Source organism: Papio anubis, chromosome 16, assembly GCF_008728515.1.
Source record: "Papio anubis isolate 15944 chromosome 16, Panubis1.0, whole genome shotgun sequence".
Lineage (NCBI taxonomy): Eukaryota > Metazoa > Chordata > Mammalia > Primates > Cercopithecidae > Papio > Papio anubis.
Genome location: NC_044991.1, coordinates 33340739 through 33365621, shown reverse-complemented (window position 1 = coordinate 33365621; position 24883 = coordinate 33340739). Strand labels below are relative to the sequence as shown.

General features: G+C 43.2%; 1 non-coding gene across 1 annotated transcript; it reads left to right on the top strand.

Moving 5' to 3' along the window:
* The first annotated feature begins 11601 nt into the window (after positions 1–11601).
* LOC101023653 lies at positions 11602–13535 on the top strand. Its single transcript, XR_004178867.1, has 2 exons — positions 11602–12289; positions 13235–13535. It is a non-coding gene; the product is annotated as an uncharacterized LOC101023653 (transcript).
* Positions 13536–24883: the final 11348 nt, after the last annotated feature.

Sequence of the window (24883 nt, the reverse complement as noted above, 5' to 3'; positions counted from 1 at the left end):
CCCAGGACCCAGGCCTGTACCCACACATTCAGCCTTCAGGATGACCCCAGATCTGAACCCGGTCCTGTGCCCCAGGCTCCAAGCCAGTCCTCATGAATCTAACCTCCAGATCAGCATGCACACATCCAGCCTCCAGCCTGGCTTCTGTAGCCCTATGCTCCAGACCAGACCTTGCAGACCCAGGTTCTAGGACTCCAATGCATTACACTGCCCCAGGACCCAGGCTGGTCCCCAGAGCACCAGGCTCCAGTCCCAAGATCAAGACATGTTTCAGTGTATCCTGAGTCCAGAACCACACCAGTAGACTCCTGCACACGCTTTCCCTGTGGAACAAGGCTCAGGAACCACCCCTGTGGACTCAGTCTTTAGGACAGCCTCTGAAAACTGAGGACCCAGGCCTATAGCCATCGATGCTGGCTCTTGGATTTCTCCAGGGCTAGGCTAGAATCTATACATTCAGGCTCCAGTTCCATCACAGACACCACGCCCATCCCAGTACCTGGCTGGACACTGCAGACACAGACTCAAGACTTCCTCTGTGCCAAGTCAGCCTCTGTGGACCCAGGATTCAGGCTTGCCTACTTAATTCAGGCTTCCTGCCCAACAACATGGAGAAAGGCTATAGAACCATCATTGTAGACCCAATCAACAGGTCAATCCTGGTGAACCCAGGCTGCAGGCCCAACCCTATAGAACCAAGCACTGGGTGAGCCTGCCTGAGAACTCCAGCAACAAGCTTACCATGGACCATACCAGATGCCTGCCCAGAATTCTGGACAAGATGATTGGTGAAGGGCTTTTCCTGTCAAAGTCAGTCTATATTTATTGGAACAAGTGCCTACTTGAAATGCACAGTCACCAACACATGGCCATAAGGATTACAAACAATCAGGGAAACATGACACTACCATAAAAATAAAGCACCAGTAAGTTACCCTAAAAAACGGAGATTTACAAAAGTCTGACAAAAAATTCAAAGTAATTATATTTCAATGCTCAGTGAGCTAAAAGAGAATATCAAAACATATATAAATAAAATCAGTAAAAATGTACACAGACAAAATTATAAGATCAAAAAAGAGAGAAACCATAAAAAAAACACACAAATTCTGGAGCTAAAGACACAATTAACTAAACTGAAAAATTTCTTCAAATAACTTCAACAGTAGACTTGATTAACCAGAAGAAAGGGTCAGTGAGATTAAGATCAGGTCATTTGAAATTACCCTGTGAGAGAAACAAAACAAAAAGCACAAAAAGAGTAAATAAATCCTACAGGAGTTATAGAAAACTATCAAGCAAACCACTGAATGCAATACAGGTGTCCCAGAGGAACACAGAAAAGGAAGAGGCAGGAATCTTCTTTAAGTAAATAATGGCAGAAAATTTTCAAATCTGGAGCTAGAAATTAACTTATACCTACCAGATTCAGGGAAGCCCAAATAACTAAATAAATTAAATATAAAGTGATTTTTACCAATGCATTTATAATACAGTTTTCAATTGCCAAAGGCGAGAATTTTAAGAAGCAACAGAAAAAATAAACTTATCACATACAAAGAAGTCTTTATAAGATTATCCTCTGATTTCTCAGCAGAGACTAAAAGTCAAGAAACAAAGAAACTGAATAATTACATTAAATAAACTGAAATAATTTTTTAAATTGGCAACCAATAATACTATACCCAACAAATCTGTCCTTCTGAAATGAAGAACAAGTAAGAATTTTCCCAGACAAATTAAACTGTGGAAGTTCATCACCACTAGACCTGGTTTAAAAGAAATGCTGGCCCAGCATGGTGGCTCACACCTGTAATCCCAGCATTTTGGGAGGGTGAGGCGGGTGGATAATGAGGTCAGGAGTTTGAGACCAGCCTGGCCAACATGGTGCTGAAATACAAAAATTAGCCTGGCATGTTAGTGGGTGCCTGTAATCCCATCTACTCTGGAGGCTGAGGCAGGAGAATTCCTTGAACCCAGGAGGCAGAGGTGGAGGTTGCAGTGAGCCAAGATCTCACAAGAGTACGACTCTGTTTAAAAAAAAAAAAAAAAAAGGTAAAGAACAGTCCTTTAGCTGAAAGAAAACAATACTCATTGGTAGCATATTAATATATGAAAATAAAAATCTCCCTAGTGAAACTAAGTACATACTGAAATTCAGAATACTCTAATACTATAATGGTAACTTGCAAATCTCTTATATCTTTAGTATGAAGATTTCAGGACAAAACTCTTTGAAATAGTAGTAGCTACAATGATTTGTTATGGCAGTGGTCCCCAACCTTTTTGGCACCAGGGACCAGTTTCATAGGAGACAATTTCTCCGTGGACTGGGGGGTAGGGGGTAGGGGATGGTTTTGGTATGAAATTCCTCCATGCCAGGTCACCAGGCATTAGTTAGATTCTCATAAGGAGCATACAACCTAGATCCCTCTCATATGCAGATCACACTCCTGTGAGAATCTAATGCCACTGCTGACCTGACAGAAGGCGAAGCTCAGGTGGTAATGCTTGCTTGGCCACTCCTCACTTCCTGCTGTGTAACTTGGTTCCTGAAAGGCCACAGACCGGTACCAGTCTGCAGCCCAGGGGTTGGGGACACCTGTGTTAAGGGATACTCATATTAAAAGATGTAAACTGTGACATCAAAATCATAAAATGCTAGGAGAAGAGCACAGAGTTTTTCAATGTAATTGAAGTTAAGTTATTGTTGGCTCAACATAGCCTGTTATAACTACAATATATTTTGTGTAAGCCTCATGGTAACCAAAACCAAAAACCTATAGTAAATAAAGAAAATATCAGAAGTAAAAATTCAGGCTGAGCGTGGTGGCTCACGCCTGTAATCCCAGCACTTTGGGAGGCCAAGGCAGGTGGATCACAAGGTCAGGAGATCAAGACCATCCTGGCTAACACAGTGAAACCCCATCTCTACTAAAAATACAAAAAATTAGCTGGGCATAGTGGTGTGCATCTGTAGTCCCAGCTACTTGGGAGGCTGAGGCAGGAGAATGGCATGAACCTGGGAGGCAGAGCTTTCAGTGAGCCGAGATCATGCCACCGCACTCCAGCCTGGGCAACAGAGCGAGACTCCATCTCAAAAAAAAAAAAAAAAATTCAAAGCATACTACTACATAAAATCATCTAATCATAAAGGAAGAAAACAAGAGAGGAAGAAAGAAAAAAATCTACATAACAGCCATAAAACAATTATCAAAAGGGCAGTAGTAAGTCCTTACATATCAATAGTTACCTTGAATATGAAAAGTTTATAATCTTTAATCAAAAGACATGGAATGGCTGAATGGATAACCAAATAAGATCCATGCCTATGCTGCTTACAGGAGATTCATCTTACCTTAAATGTAGGAATAGGTGGAAAGAGATGAAAACAGATGTTCTATGCAAACAAATCAAAAGAGAACAGAGATACCTATACTGATAGCAGTTCAAATAAACTTTAAGTCAAAAATACTTAAATAACACAAAGAAGATCCTTATAATAAATTAATTGATTCATTAAGAGTATATAAGAATTATAAATGCAAATACACCAGGCATCTATCTGAGCACCTAAACATACAATTCAATAGTTAATAGAATTAAAGGGAGATGTAGATTGCAGCACAGAGTAGGGAACTTCAATATTCTACTTCCCACAATGAGCAGATTATCTAGACAGACAACAATAAGGAAACATTATACTTGAACTATTCCCTGGACCAAATGACCTCACAGGTATGTCCAGAACAGTCCAGCCACCAAAAGTGGGATATGCATTACTTTCAATTGCACAAACAACAATCTCCAGATACATTTTACATCAGGCAAAAAAATTTCAAATTTAAGAAGAATGAAATCATTGTCAAGTATTCTTTCTGAACACAATGGTATGAATCTACAAATCAATATGAGACAGATTTTTTAAATTTCCAAATAATGTGAAAATTTAAAGATGTGCTTCTGAATAATCAATGGGTAAATTAATAAATTAAAAGGAAAATTTGAAATTATCTTGAGACAAACAAAAATAAAAACACAACATACCAAAACTTACAGAATGCAGCAAAAAGTGGTTCTAAGATGGAAAGTTATAGCAACAAATGTCTATATCAAATAAGAAAAAACCCTCAAATAAACATCCTAATATTGCACCTCAAGATGCCAGAAAAAGAAAAACAAACTAAGCCCAGACTTAATAGCAGGAAGAAAATTATAAGATCAGAGAAGAAAGAAATAAAATAGAGACTAGGAAAATAATGGAAAGTATCAACAAAACAAACAATTGTTTTTTTTTAAAGATAAACAAAATTGACAAACCTTTAGCTAGACTAGGAAAAAAAGAGAAGAGTCAAATAAATATAATCAGAAAGGAAATGCAAGATATTACAACTGATACCGGAGAAATACAAAGGATCTTAAGTGACTACTATGAACAATTATGTGCCAGCAAATTGTGTACAATAAAAAAATGGATAAATTTCTGGAAACATACAAGCTACCAAGCCTGATTCATGAAGAAATAAAAAATTCGAAGAGATCGAGACATCTCCTGTCAAAAAAAAAAAAAAAAAACCAAGAAATTCGTGGCTTCATTGCTGAATTCTATCAAACATTTAAAGAAGTAATACCAATTCCTCTCAAAGTATTTCCCAAAACTGAAGAGAACAGACTATTTACAACTTACTTTATTTTATAAGACTACCATTACTCTTATATGAAAGCCAGAGAATGACAATATAAGAAAAGAGAATTACACGGCAATATCTCCAGTGAGCACAGATGCAAAATTCCCCAATAAAATATCGTAATGTCAGTTCAGCAGCATGGTGAAAGGATGATTTACCATAATCAATTGGGATTTATCCCTGAAATGCAAGGATGGTTCAGCATATGAAAATCTATAAATGTGACACACCACATTAACAGAACGGAAAACAAAAAACAAATGATCTGCTCAATAGATTCCAGTGTATATGCATTTCACAAAATTCAACATCCTTTCATGAATGAAAACCCTCAAAAATTAGGTATAAAAAACCCTCAATAGAGCATATGCCGAAACCACAGCTAACATTTTACTCAATGGTGAAATTTGAATTTTTTTTCTCTAAGATCAAGCAAAAGACAAGGATGTTCACTCTTGCCACTTCTATTTAGTATAGTACTAGAAGTCACACCATTGCACAATAAAAGGCAAGATAAAGAAAAGTCACCCATATCAGAAAGGAAGAAGTTTAACAGTATCTGTTTAGAGATGACATTATCTTTTATATGGAAAATCCTAAAGACTCCACACAAAAAAACTGTTATAACTAATAAAAAAATTCAGTAAAGCCTCAGGATATAAAATCAACATACACAAACCAGTAGGCTTTCTATATGATAACAACAACCTATTTTACACAAAATATGTACTATTTAGAAATAAATTTAACCAATAAAATGAAAGATCTGTAAACCAAAAACTATAAAACATTAATGAAAGAAACTGAAGAAGACACAAATAAATAAAAAGATATTCCATGTTCATGGATTGGGAGAATAAATATTGTTAAAATGACCATATGACCCAAGTGACTTATGGATTCAATGCAATAGCCATTAAAATTCTAATGATGCCTTTTACCTAAACAGAAAAAGCCATCCTAAATTTGTATGAGAACCAGAAAAGATGCTGAATAGCCAAATAAATCTTAAGAAAAAGAACAAAACTGGAAGCATCACTCTACCTGATTTCAAAATCGACTGCAAAGGTGGAGTAATCAAAACAACATGAAACTGGCATAAAAACAGACTCATAGGCTGAAGGAAATGTTAGACAGCCCAGGCATAAATTTAAGCACCTACGGTCAATTGGTTTATGACAAAAATGCCAAGAACACACAGGGAGAAAAGGACAGTCCCTTCAGGAAACAATGTTGGGAAAACCGTCTATCCTTATGCAAAAAAAAAAAAAAAATAGACACTTATCTCACACTACCTACAAAAATCAGTTCAAAATGATCTTGCAGTTAAGTGTAAGACTCAAAACTGTAAAATTATTACAAGAAAACACAGAGGAAAGGCTTTATAACATTTTTTCTGGGCAACAATTTTTAGGATTGGACCATAGAAGTACATGCAACAATAGCAAAAGTGGAATTACATCAAATGAAAAAGCTTCTGCACAGGCAAGGAAACAATTAACACGGTGAAGAGACAACCTACGGAATGGAGGGAGAATGTTTACAAATGATTCGTCTGATAAGAAATGAATATTCAAAATACATAAGAAACTCAAACAACTCAATAGCGAGAAAACAAATAACCCAATTGAAGAATGGACAAAGAATATAAATACACATTTATCAAAAGTGGACACGAAAATGACCAACAAATATATGAAGAAATGCTCAGCATCACTCACCATAAGGGAAATATATTAATAAATCAAACCATGAGATGCCACTTCAAATATGTTAGAATGAATATTATCAAAAAGATGAGAGGTAAATGTTGGCAAAGGTTTGGAAAAAAAAGGAATTGTTGCACATTGTTGCTGGAAATGCAAGTTAATACAGCCATTATGGATAAAAGTATAGCTGTTACTCAAAAAATTAAATATAGAACTACTATATAATCCAGCAATCCCAATACTGGGTATGTATCCAAAGGAAATAAAATCAGTCTGTCAAAGAGATATCTGCACTTCCATGTTCATTGCAGCATTATTCACAATAACCTACACATAGAATCAACCTAAGTGTCCATCAATGGATGTATGGATAAAGAAAATGTGGTGCATATACAAGATCGAATATTATTGATCCTTTAAGAAAAAGGAAATTCTCTCATTCGTGAAATCATAGATGAACCTGGAGGCCATTATGTTAAGTAAAATAACTAGGCACAGCGAGACAAAAGCCACATTATCTTACATATATATGGACTCTTAAAAAGTAAGAATCATAGAAGCAGAGAGTAGAATGGTGGTTATCAGAGGCTGTAGGGATAGGGAAGGGAGAAACTGAGATTAGAGAGATGCTCATCAAAGAAAACAAAATTTCAGTTAGAAGATATAAATTTGAGAAAACTATTCTAAAAAATGATAATTATAATTAATACAATTTATTTTATACTAAAAAATTGTTAATAGATTAGATTTATTCTCACCACACACAAAAAATGATGAGTATGTGAAGTAATGCATATGTTAGTTATCTTGGTATAGCCATTCCACAAGGCACACATATTTTAAAACATTACATTCTATACTATATTTATGTGTTTCTGTGTGTATATGTTCATGTGTATATGCATATATATATCCAATTTTTATTTGGTAATTAAAATAACTAATTAAATTTAAAAATAAAAATAAATAAGTTAAGAAAATTGAGTAATTCAACTTCTGAGAACTCTGTCTCCAAGGAAGAAACAATCAGTCATACATGCGAATACGTATAAATGACATGTTCAGCACAACAGTCTTCATAATAGCTAAAATCAGAAAACTTTAAACAGTCAATTCTGGGCATTGACTAAAATGTAAACGTGAGTCTCACAATTGTAGCTACTGGGAAGCCTCAGCTCTGAGGGGCCACTGTGGAGAGGGTCTGCTCACAGCTTTAAAGCAGACTCTTTCCTTTCCAGAGGTATCATCCTGGTGACTGACATCCGGGTCTAGAAATCCTTTATCTTTATCACCAGGCATGGTGTTCTGAACCCTTCCCTGATTCCGTTTGTCTCCCCAAAGCCACTGGCACTCACTTGTCACTTCTGGTTTGGTCTGTATCCACATCTCAAAGAAGGATTTTGAAACTGGACTACCCAAAGTATAGTCTAAGGACCAGAACCATGTCCATTCCCTGGGTACTGGTAGGAAATGAATATTCCTTGGCCTTGCCCAGACTTAGTGGGTCAGATTCCTGGGGGGATTGGAAGTGGAGGGGTAGATATTTGGTTTTTAACAAGTCTTCAGAGAATTCTTATCCTCTCTGAAGTGTACGTGTAGCTGCAGATAAATGCTGGAGGCATGTTTCACAGGGACAAAGCTTAAGTTTTGTCTCGAAAGAGTACATTATTCAGTTTTTTCAGAGCCCCATTTATTACTAGATTTGGAGGCTGTGAAAGCCTCCTTCTAGAACCCAGCATCTCTACACAGAAACTGTGGCCACTGAACTGCGAAGACTGTGGCCACTAAAAGGCACTGATGACCACCTAATGGATGCAGCTTGGCTATCCTTGGGATCTCATTCTGTCTATATCTCTCCATCTCATTTGCTATTTCTCCCTAACTCCACTCCCCTCTTCTACTGGCAAATTCCTACAAAATGGAAACTCAAAAACCCAGTGTGGCACAAAGGTAATGGATGGACACTTCCCAAAAGAAGACATACAAACAGCCAATAAACATAAAAAATAGTTCAACATTACTAGTCATCAGGGTAATCAAAACCACAATGAAGAGAGAAGCCAAGATGGCTGACTAGATGCAGCCAGAAGGAACATCTTCTACCAAGAGACTAGGACATTGGGAAGACTGGCAATCTTTGAGCAGATCTTCAGAAGGAAGGCATTGACAGTAGATGGAGGGAGGATGCAGATGCTGGGCTGAATGTTAAGGAAACTGTGAATGCTGAAAAAGACTGCCAATCACCCAGACTCCTTCCTGGCCCCCAGTGACTCATAGGGAAGGGGTGAGTTGAACAGGTGAGGAGTGGCCCACTCCCACCATGGGAGACCAGAATCCTAGCAGTGGGAAACCCCAAGACCCCCACAGACACTTGGCATGGCAGGGACTTGGCTGAGACAGTAGCTACTTAGAGAGGTGGCAGGGGCAGAAATTCAGCCTATGTGGATCTGAGAGAGCTTGGTATGGGAACATCTGTAGTGGAGCACAGTCAGGGGTGCTCATCTTCCAAAGCTAGTCAGGCTCCTCTAGCAGACATCAGTCTTAAAGTGACTGTTAGACCTGGACAGAGCTGGATGGTCTTGTCCATGAGATGGGGCCAGTCCGGCCATGCCTGCTTGCAGCTCTGATGCCCAACCAGAGTGCTTCCCTGGTGCTCTCATCATAGTTCCTTCACTGGTAGGCTGCACCTGACCATTGGAGAGCTTCAGCAGTCTGGTCCCCACCCACCTGCAACTTCCTTTTGCTACAGCATTCCCCCACCACTTTGATGGCAGCTCACTTTGATCTTTTCACTGCTTTGCCAGCACTCATGGGCAGATTTTCCCTCCAATATCCTGCCTATGCATTGATGTGCACACACCCTGCCACCCGACTGCTGCCATGTATACACACCCCAATGGCTCACCACTGCTGATGCATGGGTACCCTGTCAAACTGCCACCAATGGCACAAACAAGCACACAGATGTTGGCAGCCCTGCCCTTGCCACGCTGCTGCCACCACTGGTGCAAGTGTGTGCACAGAAGCCAGCAATCCTATTTTCACCAGCTCCTCACCCTTACCATGCCTATGAATGCATGCAGGAATGCTGCCACCCTGATCCCCCCAGTGCTGTATTCCAGCTGACACATGCACCCTGCCATGCTGCTGCAGCTGGCACACACAGGTGAGCATGGATCCTGTTGCCACCACCTCAACAAAAGAGCTTTGCCTTGGGGACAATTCCTTTTCCTGGACTGTTGTAGCTAGCTGACTGAGACACTCCAGCCTCCAGCACAGTAGTTTTCTAATCTCAAGGGGTTAGAAAGGTGTATGCAGCCAGAGTGCTGAAATAATTGACAGTCACCTTATAACACAATCAAAACCCCAAGGGCATCAGAAAAGATAAGAGAAAAGCACCCACCATCTAAAGGACCCCAGCCTTCCAAGAGACTAGCAGAGGAACATCAGCCCACAGAAAAGATAAAGAACCGGTGCAAGAACTCTGGTAAGTCAAAGGCCAGAATGTCTTATTAATTCCAAAGGATTTTGCTTGTTCCCCAGTGATGATTCTTAACCAGCCTGAAATGGCTGAAATGACACACTTAGAATTCAGAATATGAATAGGAATGAAAATCATCAAGATTCAGGAGAAAGTGGAAACCTAATCCAAGCAATCTAAGGAATACAATAAAATGATCCAGAAGCTGAAAGGCCAAATGGCCAGTTTAAGAAAGAACAAAACTGAGCTAATAGAGTTGAAGGACTCACTTCAAGAACTTCATAATACAACCCAACTATTAACAGCAGAATAGACCAAGCTGATGAAAGAATATTAGAACTTGAAGACTGGTTCTCCAAAGTTAAATCAAGTACACAAAAATAAAGAAAAGAGAATAAAAAAGAATTAACAAAACTTCTGAGGAATAAGGAATTATATAGAGACCAAATTTAAGACTCATTGGCATCCACAAAAGAGAGGAAGAGAAAACAAGCAAATTGAAAAACATATTTCAGGATGTCTTCCATGAAAAATTTTCCAACCTTACTAGAGAGGCTAACATTCAAACCCAGGAAATGCAGAGAACCCTTGCAAATACTATACAAGATGACCATACCCAAGACATATAAGTCATCAGATTCTTAAGGTCAAAGTGAAAGAAAAAAGTGTTAAAAGCAACCCTTATGAGATACTATACAAGACAATTCAACAAGAAGACATAACTATCCTAGATATGTATGCACCCAACACAGGAGCACCCAAATTCATAAAACAAGAGAGAAGGGGCAGGTGACCTACAAAGAACACTTCATCAGGCTAACAGTGGACCATTCAGCAGAAACCCTACCAGCCAGAAGAGATGGGGGCCTATATTTTGTCTTTATGAAAGACATACATTATAATTTTTTGAGTCTAGATCTACTCAATACTAGATATATTATTCATCCTCTATGATTTTTATGGCATCACTTAACTGAAGAATGACCTCAAAATAAGGAAAACTGAGCAAATGATGCATCAGGTGAGGAAATGAGTCGCACAAAAAATGTCCACAGACAGAAACTGGGAAACATTTCAAAGAAATTTAAAAAGAGATAATTAGGAAAAGAGATAATCAGAGTAAAAGAAAGGGAAGACAGAGACAGAGACAGATAGGCAGAAAGAAACAGAAAGAAAGAGAGAGACAGAGGTGAAGGCTGATAAATTCCAGAGTAAAAAGCACCATCAGCCCCGGGAGGCTGTGGTGAGGTCAGTTCTCTGATTTCCATCTGCTCTGGGCTCATGCTGCATCACTTAATGGGATTGAATATTGTGTTACCTCTTCTCAGTCCATAGTCGCAATCCCTAAAATGTTCTGCCTGGCCGGGATCATTAAATGATTCAGGAATGTGTAGTTCATCCAGGCTGCAGGAATGAACAAATAAAATGCCCTCCTAGTGGAGAACTTCTGGTTTAGAGGGAGAAGGAGCATTGCTCTTCCTTTGTCAGCACCAAGAGCCTGAAAGAAGGGCAGAGGGACTCCAGTGCCGCACAGAGCTTAAGCTCTGGGAAGACTCTGTGCAAGGCCCTGGCTGGTTCCCTGCCCCCGGCCCTCTGGTGTGGAGCCTTCACGTGTGGCACAGGGTCTTGTAGCCAGAGTCAGTTGAGGGGCTGAGAGGAATGCATGCATGGGGAGGGAGTCTATGGCGCGGAATGAGATGGAGTGGGAAGGAGAGCAAGGAGAACTTCAGAGTGCACTTTGCAATAGGGCAGATGGTGTTTCTGAAAGCCATTGTCCCCAGGGTGTGTGCCTGTGTGTAGTGGGAGCGCTGGGGCATTCTTGCATTCCTCTTGCTGGAGGTCAGGTGGAAGGTTGGACAACACACTCTAGATGAGGCTCCCTCTGCCGCAGGGCTGAGGTTACCCTGAAAACTCATGGAGAGCTAACACCTTCCCGGGCGTGCAGCACGTGTCCTCTGAAAATGCAGCCGCAGGCTCACATGCCTGCTGGAAGTGAAGCCGGGTCTCATCATGGGAGACAAGGAGGTGAAGCTGGACATAGAGGATGCATTAATAGGGTTTGACAGGCTGTGTCTGTCCCAGGACCCACCACACATATTTGCTCTTTGCTCTTAACTCCTCAGTCTAGAGAAGGTCTCCGGGGTTTTACCTCCAGTGAGCTGATGCCAGGCCCATGCGCGAGCTCCCTAATAGAGGGGAGTGTCGCGGCCTCTTCCTACAAGGTCGCATCTTCACAAGGAGTTACCTATGAGCAACTCAAAGAGTCTGTCCACTTTAATCTTTTTTTTATTCAACAGGGTTACGATAAGATGACATTCTCCATGAATCTGCAACTGGGCTGAACCACGTGCGGGAAATTTGAAGACGACATTGACAACTGCCCTTTTCAAGAGAGCCCAGAGCTGAACGATGTAAGACAAGACACCAGCTTCCCTCCTGGACACAGCTGTGGATGCCGCATGGGGTGTGGTGTGGGCACGGGCGCAACTGACAAAGAGACTTAGAGAAGTGAGCCCGCAGCAGCCTCTACCAGGTTGCTCTGCTCCTGCCTTAGTGGGGAGCACAGAGGGGCAGGCAGCCAGGGGTCCACTTGCAGGCTCCTGGCCAATTGGAGTTTCCTGACTCTGCCATGTCACGCCACTGCAGCTGCCTGCACCCAGGGCACATGGCCTTCAGACTGCTCTTGCCCCCTGGGTCCTAGTCTCCTAGCCCTGAGTAGAGGCTGTCCCCTCTCTGGTCTTCCTCCCCAGCCTTCCTCTGCTTTTTGAAGAAAGAGCCTGGTGGGGATCCAACGTCACCTCTCTCTGAGTGTGCGGTTCTCAGGGCCCCCCTCCCCTGACCCAGAGTCTGAGGCAGGTGGAGGCTGAGGGGGGGCCCCACTGCCCTCTTTCCCTGGTCCTGTCCTGGCTCCTGCTGAGCTGCAGTGCCTGCCCTGGGGACAAGGACATAATGAACCCTGACACTGTGCACGACACATCTAGCATTACTCCATCCTCTTATCAGAGGATTAGGTAATAGGCTAAGTAATTGTTTAGATCTGAGAGCAGCTCCCTCTGGAATGGAGGGTGCCATGCTGTTCTTGAAGGGTGAAAGACACTGGACAGCCTGGGTTTCCCTGGAGGCTGCTGGCTGGGGAGGAGGGTGCTAATATAGGTGTTCCTGGTCAGGAGGGAGCCACAGATCACCCTGAAAGTCTGGAACAGCCCAGAACTCAGGCTGGAGGGCCATACTTGGGGGCCAGAGCCCAGCCCTGGGAATGGGCAAGATTGAGATGGAACCTGTGTTGATAGCAGAAGCCACAAGCTTCTGTGTCCCAAGCCCCCACCCACTGTCCCTTCCTGTGCTTGCTCCCTCAGACCCGCACCTGCTTCTTCACCATTGGAATAGAGCCCTGGAGGACACGGTTTGACCTCTGGAACAAGACATGCTCAGGCGGGCATTCCTGAGTGGGTCCTAGCCACGGGCCTGGCCACATGCTGTCCTCTCCTTTCCAGCACATCAGCAGTTCCTCAGCATGGCCCTTCAGTGCCTGAGCAGCTCTGTGCTTGTGCGTTCTTACTTTCCATGTGTTAGGAGTTCATGCTGAGGTATTTTAGAAATTCTTCATTGTCTAAGTTCATCATGTGGTATACAACTTAACAATTAGCATTTTAAGAAGCTTTGTGTGCCGTGATTCTGGAGGGAGGGGCCTGGGCAGTTGATGGAGTTATTCTCAGCAAGGCAGCCTCCTGGGCTCTCAGGGGTAAGTTTTTCTCCCCTGTTGGGCCTCCTGCGCCGCTTCCAGAGGCACAGCTAAGGTGCGTCTGAGCTGCCATCTCAGGGCCCCTTGCAGGCTGCAGAGATGCAGTGAGGGTGGCCTCCTGGGGCACCGGATGTGCACATGGAGCAGGACAGGGTTCGGGATCCCCGCACAGCACATGTGACATTGGCACTAATGCTCAGGGTGCATGTATGCCACCCTGAGTAGTGTTGGCTGAGAATAGCCAGCAGCTATGGATACCCTGTCCACATCTCCCAGACCAGGCTTCAGCATGTATTTTCTGCAAAGATTTAAGGAGTAACTATTTTGATCTTTGTAGGCTTATAGTCACTTTCTCAGCCACCCAGCACTGCCTTTGTATGTTGAAAGCAGCCATAAGCAATGCATAAACAAATAAGAGCAGTCCCTATTCCAACAAGACTTTGTTTGCACACACACATGGGGAGACAAGCAGACTGGGCTGCTTTGCGGTCCCTCAGGGCCATGGTTGCCTTGGCCCCTAAGGTCAAGTCTAAAGAGTCACACTCCATCTTCATGGGGAAGCAGGTGAATGTCTGAGTCTCCCCAGCCTCCAGGCACCCGATTCAGAGGTGTGTGTCCACATGGTTCGCCAGAGCTCCCCAACCCAGGATGAAGCAGCCCCTAATACAGAGTAACCCATTGAGAACAGACACCTTGTGTTTCCCTTCTCCATCTCCTTTCTCACTTGTGCCTCCTGGGATCACCTCCAGATGGAAGCCACCTGCACCCACCAGTCTCTGCATTGCGAGTCGCCTGGGGGGACCCAACACAAGACCTGTGGTGCGTTTGGACCATCATCTTGGCATGCCTCCATAGAGATGCTGGGAGGTGGCCCCTAGACTGTAGGTGTTCAAGGCAAAGCAGAGAGGGAGAGCCAGGCTGGGAGGCCTCCCTGCGGCCTGGCTCAGCAGCACTGAAGGTGGAGCACAGCTGCTGCATGGCCCGGCATCTGGTGGGTGGGTCTCCTAGAACCCACACCCAGCCCTGCCCTGCCTTGCTCCAGACTTGAACAGATTATCATTTGAGACCCTCCCACCTACCTCTCCTGTCTACTCCCACCCTTGGTCCTTCTCATGACCCTGACTCCATCAGCAGAAGAGTTCAGAGGGAAGCTTTATCCCACCGTGATTCCAACAAGTGTCCTCCAAACAATCCACCCCACTCATTCCATTGAGAACCATTTCTGAGGCAGCTCCCAGGACAGGGTCTCATGGGAGTGACCCTGAGGTGAGGGGATCTGGCTCAGGACCCTCTGGGAATCACAGCCGTCCCTCATGGGCAAGGGGAGGCCCTCCAAGGCACTGGCCTGGGAGGATGCACTAATTGCCTGCTTACAGCTCAGACTACACATATGGGTCTTTAACAGTTTTCTGCATCCCAAGAAATGGACATCCACACAATTTCTGGGACGTAATGTTGATTTATTAGTTTTTCCAGACTCTACATCATGCATGACACTTATTTCCGGGTGCACAGGCCTAATTAGAGAGGACAGGTCTGCATTGCGGGCCCTGTTCCTTTGGAAAAAGAACTCTCCTAGTTTGCCTTGCCTGTCTTACTTGCTCCCTGGGAGATAGCTATATACTCTTCCTTCAGGAATCTGTGCAGTGAAGAATCAGGAAATTGGGTTCATAGATGTTGGAGTGTAGCCATGAGGTGGGCCCTAAGGCAAATTTTGTGCCAGAGGCTAAGACCAGAGACATGCTGGGAGGAACATCTGGTGAAGTAGCATCCCTGGACCAACCCCAGGAAGGAAAAGGGGCACAGATTGTAGTGTAGTGTCACTGGCCGTCCCCTTCCCCAGAAATGTGAGTTCTCATTTTAACCCTGCCTCAGCTCTAATCTCTCTCATCTGCTGTCCCTGAGTCATTGTTATATAAAGAGGCAACATCTGCTTGGCTGTCCTCAAATGGATTTACAGCTGGAAATCCTAGCTTGACAGTAGGAATAAAACTAAGTATAAATTAGTTTTCCAAAATGTGCTACATATACACTGCTTTATTCTGCATTGTGGCCCACTTTCCCATCTGCTGGGGACATCTGGACCCTTTCATTTTCCCAGGGGGTCAGGGGCTGGGACACAGCCCTGGGGGAGATTGACCATAATAATGAACACAAAGTGACAATGAAAATGTGAAGAGGTGTTTTGCAGACTCCCCAAAACTCTCTCCTTGAGACAGAGGAAGGGAGAGATGGGGTGGAGCCTGGGGAGGGGCAGGGAACTGCCAGGATACATACACGAGGAAACATCCCAGCTGTCAGTCCTGGCCCTGTATGTAGTCTCAGGACAACTCCCATTCCTCCAAATCTCCACTTCGGGTCTACAGGCCAGAGTCCCTGTGTCCATACCTCCTGTGAGTTGGAGTTCTGGTTCTTCCCTACAGCTCTGAGCCCAGGAAAGGAACGCTGTCTCTTCTGTTTGTGCTGCTGTACAGAATAGCACAGGCTGGGTAATTTACAGAAACAGAAACTTATTTTTCCATACCACAGCTCTAGAGGCTGGGAAGGCCCGGGACCAAAAGGTGCCAGCATCTTGTGAGGGCCTCCCTGCTGTGTGTGTCCTCATGTGGCAGAGGAGTGGAAGGGCAAAGCTACACTGCATGAAGCCCTTTATATATGTCTGTGTCCATCCTGAGTGCGCCCAAAGCTAACATAGCCTTGGTGAGAGAAAGGAGACAATTTAGAGGCGTCTCAGAGGCCCACATACACACACTCCCACTTCCTTTCATGCTCACACAAAAATGTTGCTGTTAATAAGCTCAAAATTCCGTGAGTCAATGGAACTGTCTTGGTCTTAATTCTTCATCTGTCTCTGACTCAATATTATTAGGTCCATTGACCCAGGTGGTTTTGAAACTAAACCTGAACCTATGCACGGATCACACCAACAAAACTGACTAGATGTGGGCAGTAGGGTTTGGTTGGCCTAAGACAACAGGTATTATGAGTATGATGGAAACAAACAGCCAGGGCGTGTGGACCCGGTCCCTCCAATGAAATCCACGCAGCAAGGGCTCAGCAAGAACACCTTCCTCCATTGGCTGCTCAGGCGACAGCATTAGGGCTGGCTCAAGCCAAGAAGCAGGGAGACCAAGTGCCCCCAGAAGGACAGGTTGCATACCCACAGGAGGCTTGGGGATGAAGGCAGCGACAGATGACAGAGATGTGTTCTGCTCAGGTGCTTGGGCCCCAGCAGCATCAGGGATCCCCTTCCTGAGGGGTGGGGGAAATAATGGAGCCAGAACTGCCTCTCACAGTGTCCCCACAATGCTGCAACACATGGAAGAAGGGGGCCCGGGTTGGGTGGGGCCATAAAACGCCACTTCACCTGCCCCCCACCTAAGGAGCTCAGCTGCTGGCAGATGTTAGAGTGTGGGTTGAGGGATTGAATACTTATCTTTTTCTTTCTTTCTGAAATTCCTGTTTAAGGACCTGAGGAGTCATGCCTTACAAACTGTAAGAATTTCATCAAAAGTTCCTTTCCTACCCAGTACCAACCTGACTCTGACATGGCATCACCTGACAGATAGTAGGAGCCCCCTTAGCATTTCCTTTCTACTGACTCCATGTTTTACATAAAGAAACGCTTTTTTTCTACCAATTTCAACTAAAGAATCCCCTAAGCCTACCTGCATTCGTAAGCCCAATTTGTAGAGATGTCCGACTTTTGGGGGCCAAACCAATATATATACCTTCCATATATTGATTTATGGTACCTGCAACTCCTGACTCCATGACGTATTTTACTTTCTTTTTTTTTTTAATATGCTTGCTTAAGTTCACAGGGTACATGTGTGCACAACATGCAGGTTTGTTGCATATGTGGCATACGTAATGCCCGTGTTGGTCGCTGCACCCGTTAATTAGATCATTTGCATTAGGCGCCAATATCTCCTAATGCTATCCCTCCCCTACTACCCACTTGACAAGCCCGGTGTGTGATGTGTCCCCACCCTGTGTCCAAGTGTTCTTATTGTTCATTTCCAAAACGCTAGGTAGGGAACATGTGTTTAGTTTTTCTGTCCTTGCAATAGTTTGCTTAGAATGATGGTTCCAGCTTCATCCATGTCCTAAAGGGACATGAACTCATCCTTTATGACTGCATAGTATTCCATGGTGTATATGTACTTACATTTTTCTTAATCTAGTCTATCATTGATGGATATTTTAGGTTGGTTCAAGTCTTTGCTATTGTGAATAGTGTTGCAATAAACATGCGATGTGCATGTGTCTTTATAGCAACATGATTTATAATCCTTTGGGTATATTCGGCAATGGGATGGCTAGGTCAGAAATGGTATTTCTAGTTGAGATCGCCCGAGGAATCACCACTGTCTTCCATGGTTGAACTGGCTACCTCCACACCAACAGTGTAAAGCATTTCCCATTTCTCCACATCCTCTCTTGCTTTCTGTTGTTTCCTGACTTTTTGTGATGCATGCATTCTAACTGGTGTGAGATGGTATCTCATTGTGGTTTTTGATTTGCATTTCTCTGATGGCCAGTGATGATGAGCATTTTTTCATGTGTCTGTTGGCTGCATAAATGTCTTCTTTTGAAGTGCCTGTTGTTCATATCCTCTGCCCACTTTTTGAGTGTAGTTGTTGATTTTTTCTTGTAAATTTGTTTTAAGTTCTTTGTAGACTCTGGATATTAGCCCTTTGTCAGATGGGTAGATTGTAAAGAAATTTTCTCTCCCATTCTGTGGGTTGCCCTGTTCACTCTAGGTGGTAGTTTCTTTCCTGTGCAGAAGCTCTTTGGTTAATTAGATCCCATTTGTGTCAATTTTGCAAAACTTTGGTAGCATTACTTGCTTTTTGAGTGTTTTAGTCATGCTGAAATCCTTGCCCATGCCTATGGCCTGAAGTAGTATTCCCTCAGTTTCTTCTAGGGTTTTTAATGGTTTTTAGATCTAACATTTTAAGTCTTTTTTACTATCCATCTTAGAGTTAATTTTTGTATAAGGTGTAAGGAAGGGATCCAGTTTCAGCTTTCTACTACATACAGCTAGTAGTTCTCAACACCATTTGTTAAATAGAGTCCTTTTCCCCATTGTTTTGGATTTTGTCAGGTTTGTCAAGATCAGATGGTTGTAGATGTATTGGTATTGTGTGTGTATTATTATTTCGAGGGCTCTATTCTCCATTGGTCTATATCTCTGTTTGTACAAGTACCATGCTGTTTTTACTGTAGCGCCTTGAGTATAGTTTGAAGTCAGGTAGCATGATGCCTCCAGCTTTGTTCTTTTTGGCTTAGGATTGTCTTCTTGGCAATGGGCTCTTTTGAGGTTCCATATGAACTTTAAAGTAGTTTTATTCTATTCTGTGAAGAAAGTCATTGGTAGCTTGATAGGGATGGCACTGAATCTATATAAATTACCTTGGGCGAGGTATGTGGCCATTTTTCACAATATTGATCCTTCCTATCCATAGACATGGAATGTTCTTCCATTTGTTGTGTCCTCTTTTATTTAGTTGAGCAGTGGTTTGTAGTTCTCCTTAAAGTTAGCTTCACGCCTTATAAGAGGTTGGATTCCCTGGAGTATTTTATTCTCTTTAGGAAGCAATTGTGAAGGGGAGTTCACTCATGATTTGGCTCTCCTGTTTGTCTCTTGTTAGTTGTATAGGAATGCTTGTGTGATTTTTTGCATTGATTTTGTATCCTGAGACTTTTGCACAGAAGTGCTTATCAGCTTAAGGAGATTTTGGAGGCTGAGGATGATGGGCTTTTTCGTATACAATAAATTGTCATCTGCAAACAGGGACATTTGACTTCCCTCTTTTCTAATTGAATACCCTTTATTTCTTTCTCCTGCCCGATTCCCGGCCAGAATGTCCAACTTACTATGTTGAATAGGAGTGGTGAGGAAAGCATCACTGTCTTGTGCCAGTTTTCCAAAGGAATGCTTCCAATTTTTGCCCATTCAGTATGATATTGGCTGTGGGTTTGTCATAAATAGCTCTTATTATTATTTTTGAGATACATTCCATCAATACCATGCTGCAAGTTTGTGAAGTTTTTAGCATGAAGGGGCTGTTGAATTTTGTGAAGGCCTTTTCTGTATCTATTAGAGATAATCATGTGGTTTTGTCTTTGGTTCTGTTTATATGCTGGATTACACATTTTATTGGTTGCGTATGTGGAGACAGCTATGCACCAAAGGGATGAAGCCAACTTAGTCATGGTGGATAAAAGCTTTTTGATATTGCTGCTGCTGGATTGGTTTGCCAGTATTTTACTGGGATTTTTGCATCGATGTTCATCAGGGATATTGGTCTAAAATTCTCTTTTTTGTTGTTGTGTCTCTGCCAAAGGCTTTGGTATCAGGATGATGTTATCATAAATGAATTAAGGAGAAGATTACTTCTTTTTCTATTGATTGGAATAGTTTTGGAAGGAATGGTACCAGCTCCTCTTTGGCAAGTCTGGTAGAGATTCAGCTGTAGCAATGAATCCATCTGGTCCTGCCTCTTTTTGGTTGGTAAGGCTGTGAGTCTACGCTGCCTCAGTTTTAGAGACCTGTTATTGTGGTCTATTCAAGGAGGGATTCAGCACTTCTTCCTGGTTTAGTCTTGGGAGGTGTATGTGCCGAGAATTTATCCATTTACTTCCTAGATTTCCCTAGTTTATTTGCGAAGTGGTACATAGTATTCCTCTGATGGCAGTTTACACACGTATTTCTGTGGGGATTGGTGGTGATATCCCACGCTTTATCATTTTGTGTTATTGTCTGTTGAGTTCTTCTCTCTTTAGCTGTGAGGTCTTGCTGGCGGTCTATCAATTTTGCTGATCTTTTTCAAAACCAGCTCCTGGATTCATTGATGTTTGAAGGGATTTTGTGTCTCTCTCTCCTTCCAGTTCTGTTCTGATCTTAGTTATTTCTAACTTCCTTTGGTTTTTTTGAATGTGTTTGCTCTTGCTTCTCTGATTCTTTTTTAACTTGATGTTGGTGTCAATTTTTAGATGCTCCTACTTTCTCTTGTGGGCATTTAGTGCTATAAATTTCCTTCCACATACTGCTTTCAATGTGTCTAAAGATTCACAATTATATTGTATCTTTGTTCTTATTGGTTCAAAGAACATCTTTATTTCTGCCTTCATTTTGTTACGTACTCAGTAGTCTCATTCAGAAGCAGGTTGTTCATTTTCCATGTAGTTGAGCAGTTTGAGTGAGTTTCTTAATCCTGAGTTCTAGTTTGATTGCTGTGGTCTGAGACAGTTTATTTATAATTTCTGTTCTTTTTTTACATTTGCTGAGGGTGCTTTGCACTTCCAACTATGTGTAGTCGAATTTTTGGAATAAGTGTGATGTGGTGCTGAGGAGGGAATGTATATTCTGTTGATTTGGGGTGGAGAGTTCTGTAGATGTCTATTAAGGTCTGCTTGGTGCAGTAGGTTCAATTCCTGGATATCCTTGTTAACTTTCTGTCTCGATCTGTCTAATGTTCTGTGAAACATTTGGTAATCCCCATTACTATTGTAGTAGAGTCTAAGTCTCTTTGTAGGTCTCTAAGGACTTGCTTTATGAATCACAGGTGCTCCTGTATTTGGACATATGACTTTAGGATACTTAGCACTTCATGGTTAGTCCACTTTACCTGCATTATGTAATGGCCTTCTTTGTCCTCTCTTTAGATCTTTGGTGCTTTTTAAAAGTCCTGTTGTTTTATCAAGAGACTAGGATTGTAACTCCTGCTTATTTTTGTTTTCCATTTGCTTGGTAGATCTTCCTCCATCCCTTTATTTTGGCCTATGTGTGTCTCTGCACATGAGATGGAGTCTCAGATACAACACACACTGATCGTCTTGACCTCTTTGCTCCCGTTTGCCAGTCTGTATCTTTTAATTTAGACATTTAGCCCATTTGCCCATTTTAAAGATGAAAATGTTGTTATGTGAATTTGATCCATCTCATTGTGATGGCTGGGTTATTTTGCTCTTTATTTGATGCAGTTTCTTCCCTAGCATTGATGTTGTTCTTTACAATTTATGTTTTGCAGTGGATTTGGTGCCAGTTGTTCCTTTCCATGTTTAATGCTTCCTTCAGAAGGTTCTTGTAGAGACTGAGCCTGCTGGTGACAAAATCTCTCAGTATTTGTTTGTCTGTAAAGGATTTTATTTCTCAGCACCTTGTAGGCGACTTAGTTTGGCTGGATGTAAATTCTGAGTTGAAAATTCTTTGCTTTAAGAATGTTGAATGTGGCCCCACTCTCTTCTGGCTTGTAGAGTTTCTGCTGAGAGAGATCCACTGTTAGTCTGATGGAGAGGCTACCGCTGTGGAGTAACAATCTTTCTCCTCTGGCTGCCCTTAACAATTTTTCCTTCATTTCAACTTTGGTGAATCTGACAATTATGTGTCTTAGGGTTTGCTCTTCTCGAGGGAGTATCTTTGTGGCATTTTCTGTATTTCCTGAATTTGAATGTTGGCCTGCCACCTGCAGCCTCTAGGTTGGGAAGTTCTCCTGGATGATAATATCCTGAAGTGTTTTCCAACTTGGTTCCGTCTCACATCACTTTCAAGATTTACACCAATCAGACATAGATTTGATCACATAGTCACGCATTTCTTATAGGTCTTTGTTCGATTATTTTTTACTCTTTTTCTCCTGACTTCTTTCGCTTCATTTCTAATTGTTTGATCTTCCCAGTCACTGATATATTTTCTTCCAGCTGATTGAATCAGCTACTGTAGAGAAAGCTTATTATGCGTCAGCGTATATGGTTCTGTGCCATGGTTTTCACTTCCATCAGGTCTTTTGGAACCTGCTCTGCGCTGTCTATTCAGCCATTCACGTCTGATCTTTTTCAAGGTTTTTTGGCTTCTTTGTGATGGGGATTGAAGACATCCTCCTTTATCTCCAGAGAAGTTTGTTATTACCAGTGGATCTGAAGCCTTCTTCCTTCAGCACAAAGTCAAAGTCATTCTGTATCCAGCTTTATGTTGCTGGCAAGGGAGCTATGTTCGCTGGAGGGAGAGGTGCTCTGATTTTAGAATTTTCAGCTTTTTCTGCTCTGGTTTCTCCCCATCTTTTGTAGTTTTATCTACCTTTGGTCTTTGATGATGGTGATGTACAGATGGGGTCCTTTGTAATCTGTGTAGTTTTTCCTTCCCAGCAGTCCAGGCCCCTCAGCTGCAGGTCTGTTGGAGTTTGCTGGAGTTCACTCCAGACCCTGTTTACCCACCAAGGGTATCACCAGCAGAGGCTGCCAGAACAGCAAATATTGCAGAGACAGCAGATATTGCTGTCTGATCCTCTGGAAACTTCGTCTCAGAGATGCCTGGCTGTATGAGGTGTCAGTGGCTACTGGGAAGTGTGTCTCTCCCCAGTTAGGCTACTCGGTCAGGACTCACTAGGGGAGGCAGTCTGTCTGTTCTCAGATCTCAGAGCTCTATGCTGGGTAGAACCACTACTCTCTTCAAGAAGCTGTCGGAACAAGGACATTTAGAGTCTGCAGAAGTTTCTGCTTTGCCTTTTGTTCGTATGCCCTGCCCCAGAGATTGGGAGGCTACAGAGGCAGAGTAGGCCTCTTGGGAATTGCCCAGTGGAGGCTCCACCCAGTTTGAGATTCCAAGCACTGGGCACCCCTACTCAGAGCCTCAGCAATGGCAGATGCCTTCCCAGCCTCACTGCCACCTTGCAGTTGGATCTCAAAGACTGCTGTATGTTAGCGAAGTAGTGAGGGAGGTTAAATGGGCATGTGGGACCATGGAGTCAGGCGTGGGATATAATCTCCTGGGTGTGCCCTTTGGTAGGCCCTTGGAAGCGCGCTTGGCTGAGTGACTGGGAGGGGCGTGTCCCAGAGCTCCAGGAGTACCTTCTGTCACAGCTTCCCTTTGCTAGAGAGAATTCCCTGTCCCCTTTATTGCTTCCTGGGTGGGGTGATGCGCTGCCCCACCCTGCTCTATGGACTGCACCCAAGTCCACGAGCAAACCCCAGTGAGATGAACCTGGGTACCTCAGTTCAAATGCAGGAAATCACCAGTCTTCATGGCTCGCAGCTGGGGCTACAGACTGGAGCTGTTCCTATTCGGCCATCTTGGAACCTCCTCCACAACATGTTTCAAACCAACCTATAACCAGACTGCCTCAGGCACACTTTCTTAGGACCTCTTGAGACTGTGTTTCCTTCTCAGCAGGAAAGGCACTCCATATGGCTCCAGGGAGGTAAACCTCTTTAAATATTTTGGCCAGCGGCAGAATTGGTTTTTCCACTGTCAGGGTGAAGGGTGTCCTGATGTCTGATCTCAGCCAGGCAAGCCGCTGGGAGTCTCAGGGTGCCACTTACCATAGATCTGGGTTCCACTATCAGGTTGGCTCCTTCAGAAGCTGACTTTGAGACAAAAAATTCAAGTACAAGTGGCTTATTTAGAAATAATTCCAGAAAGGCAACTGAAAAGTGGAAATGGTAAGGGGTAGAAGCAGCACGGATAGTGAGATTAGCAATATGGATAGCTAGGGCTCAGTCTTGCAGGGCACTCCTCAGTGACTGGGTAGACACAACTTGGTGTTATATCCCAGGGGACAAAAGGCCAGGATGTTTATCCTCCAACTTCTATCACTGGCTGAGGGCTCCTCTCAGGGGTATTACCCACTGGCACTCCAGTAGCTGCCTTCATTGGCCTTGCAGCCTGGTGGGAGGGCTCAGAAGGTTGCAGTCAGCCCTGTCAGAGAAGAGCCCTCATGGAGAGCTGTCATGCAGGTGGCCTCTGAGCTTCACCATCCCTCTCTCATATGTCTAAGTTAGAACCTGACCCTGTATTATTACTGGCTATTACACAATATTGTCTCCTGGCCCCAACCTGCACATTGGTGCTGCCGTCTAAGCATCAGGATTTCAGAAAGTGCTTCTTTACGGTCATGGTATCCCCCTTTAGCACTTCAGTCCATTCCTCATACACATGCATGCACACACATGCACACACGTGTACACACTGTAGTGGCCGGTCTCCCGGATAGCCTCCAGTGACCCTAATCTCCTATCTTTATGTCCTTGAATAGTCCACACTGAGCCAGGGCTGTTCTGGGTTGAGTCTAGTTTACAAACGATACAGTGGCTTCCGGCATCTTGGTCTCTGGGAACGCTGTGTCTGGAGCAAGTCAACCGGAATACCAAGCTCACATACAGTCTTGCAGAGAAGCCACGTGGAGAACAGATACCTCATTCAATAGCTATTATCAACCTACAGCCATGGGAGTGAGCTACTTTGGAAGGGATTCTCCAG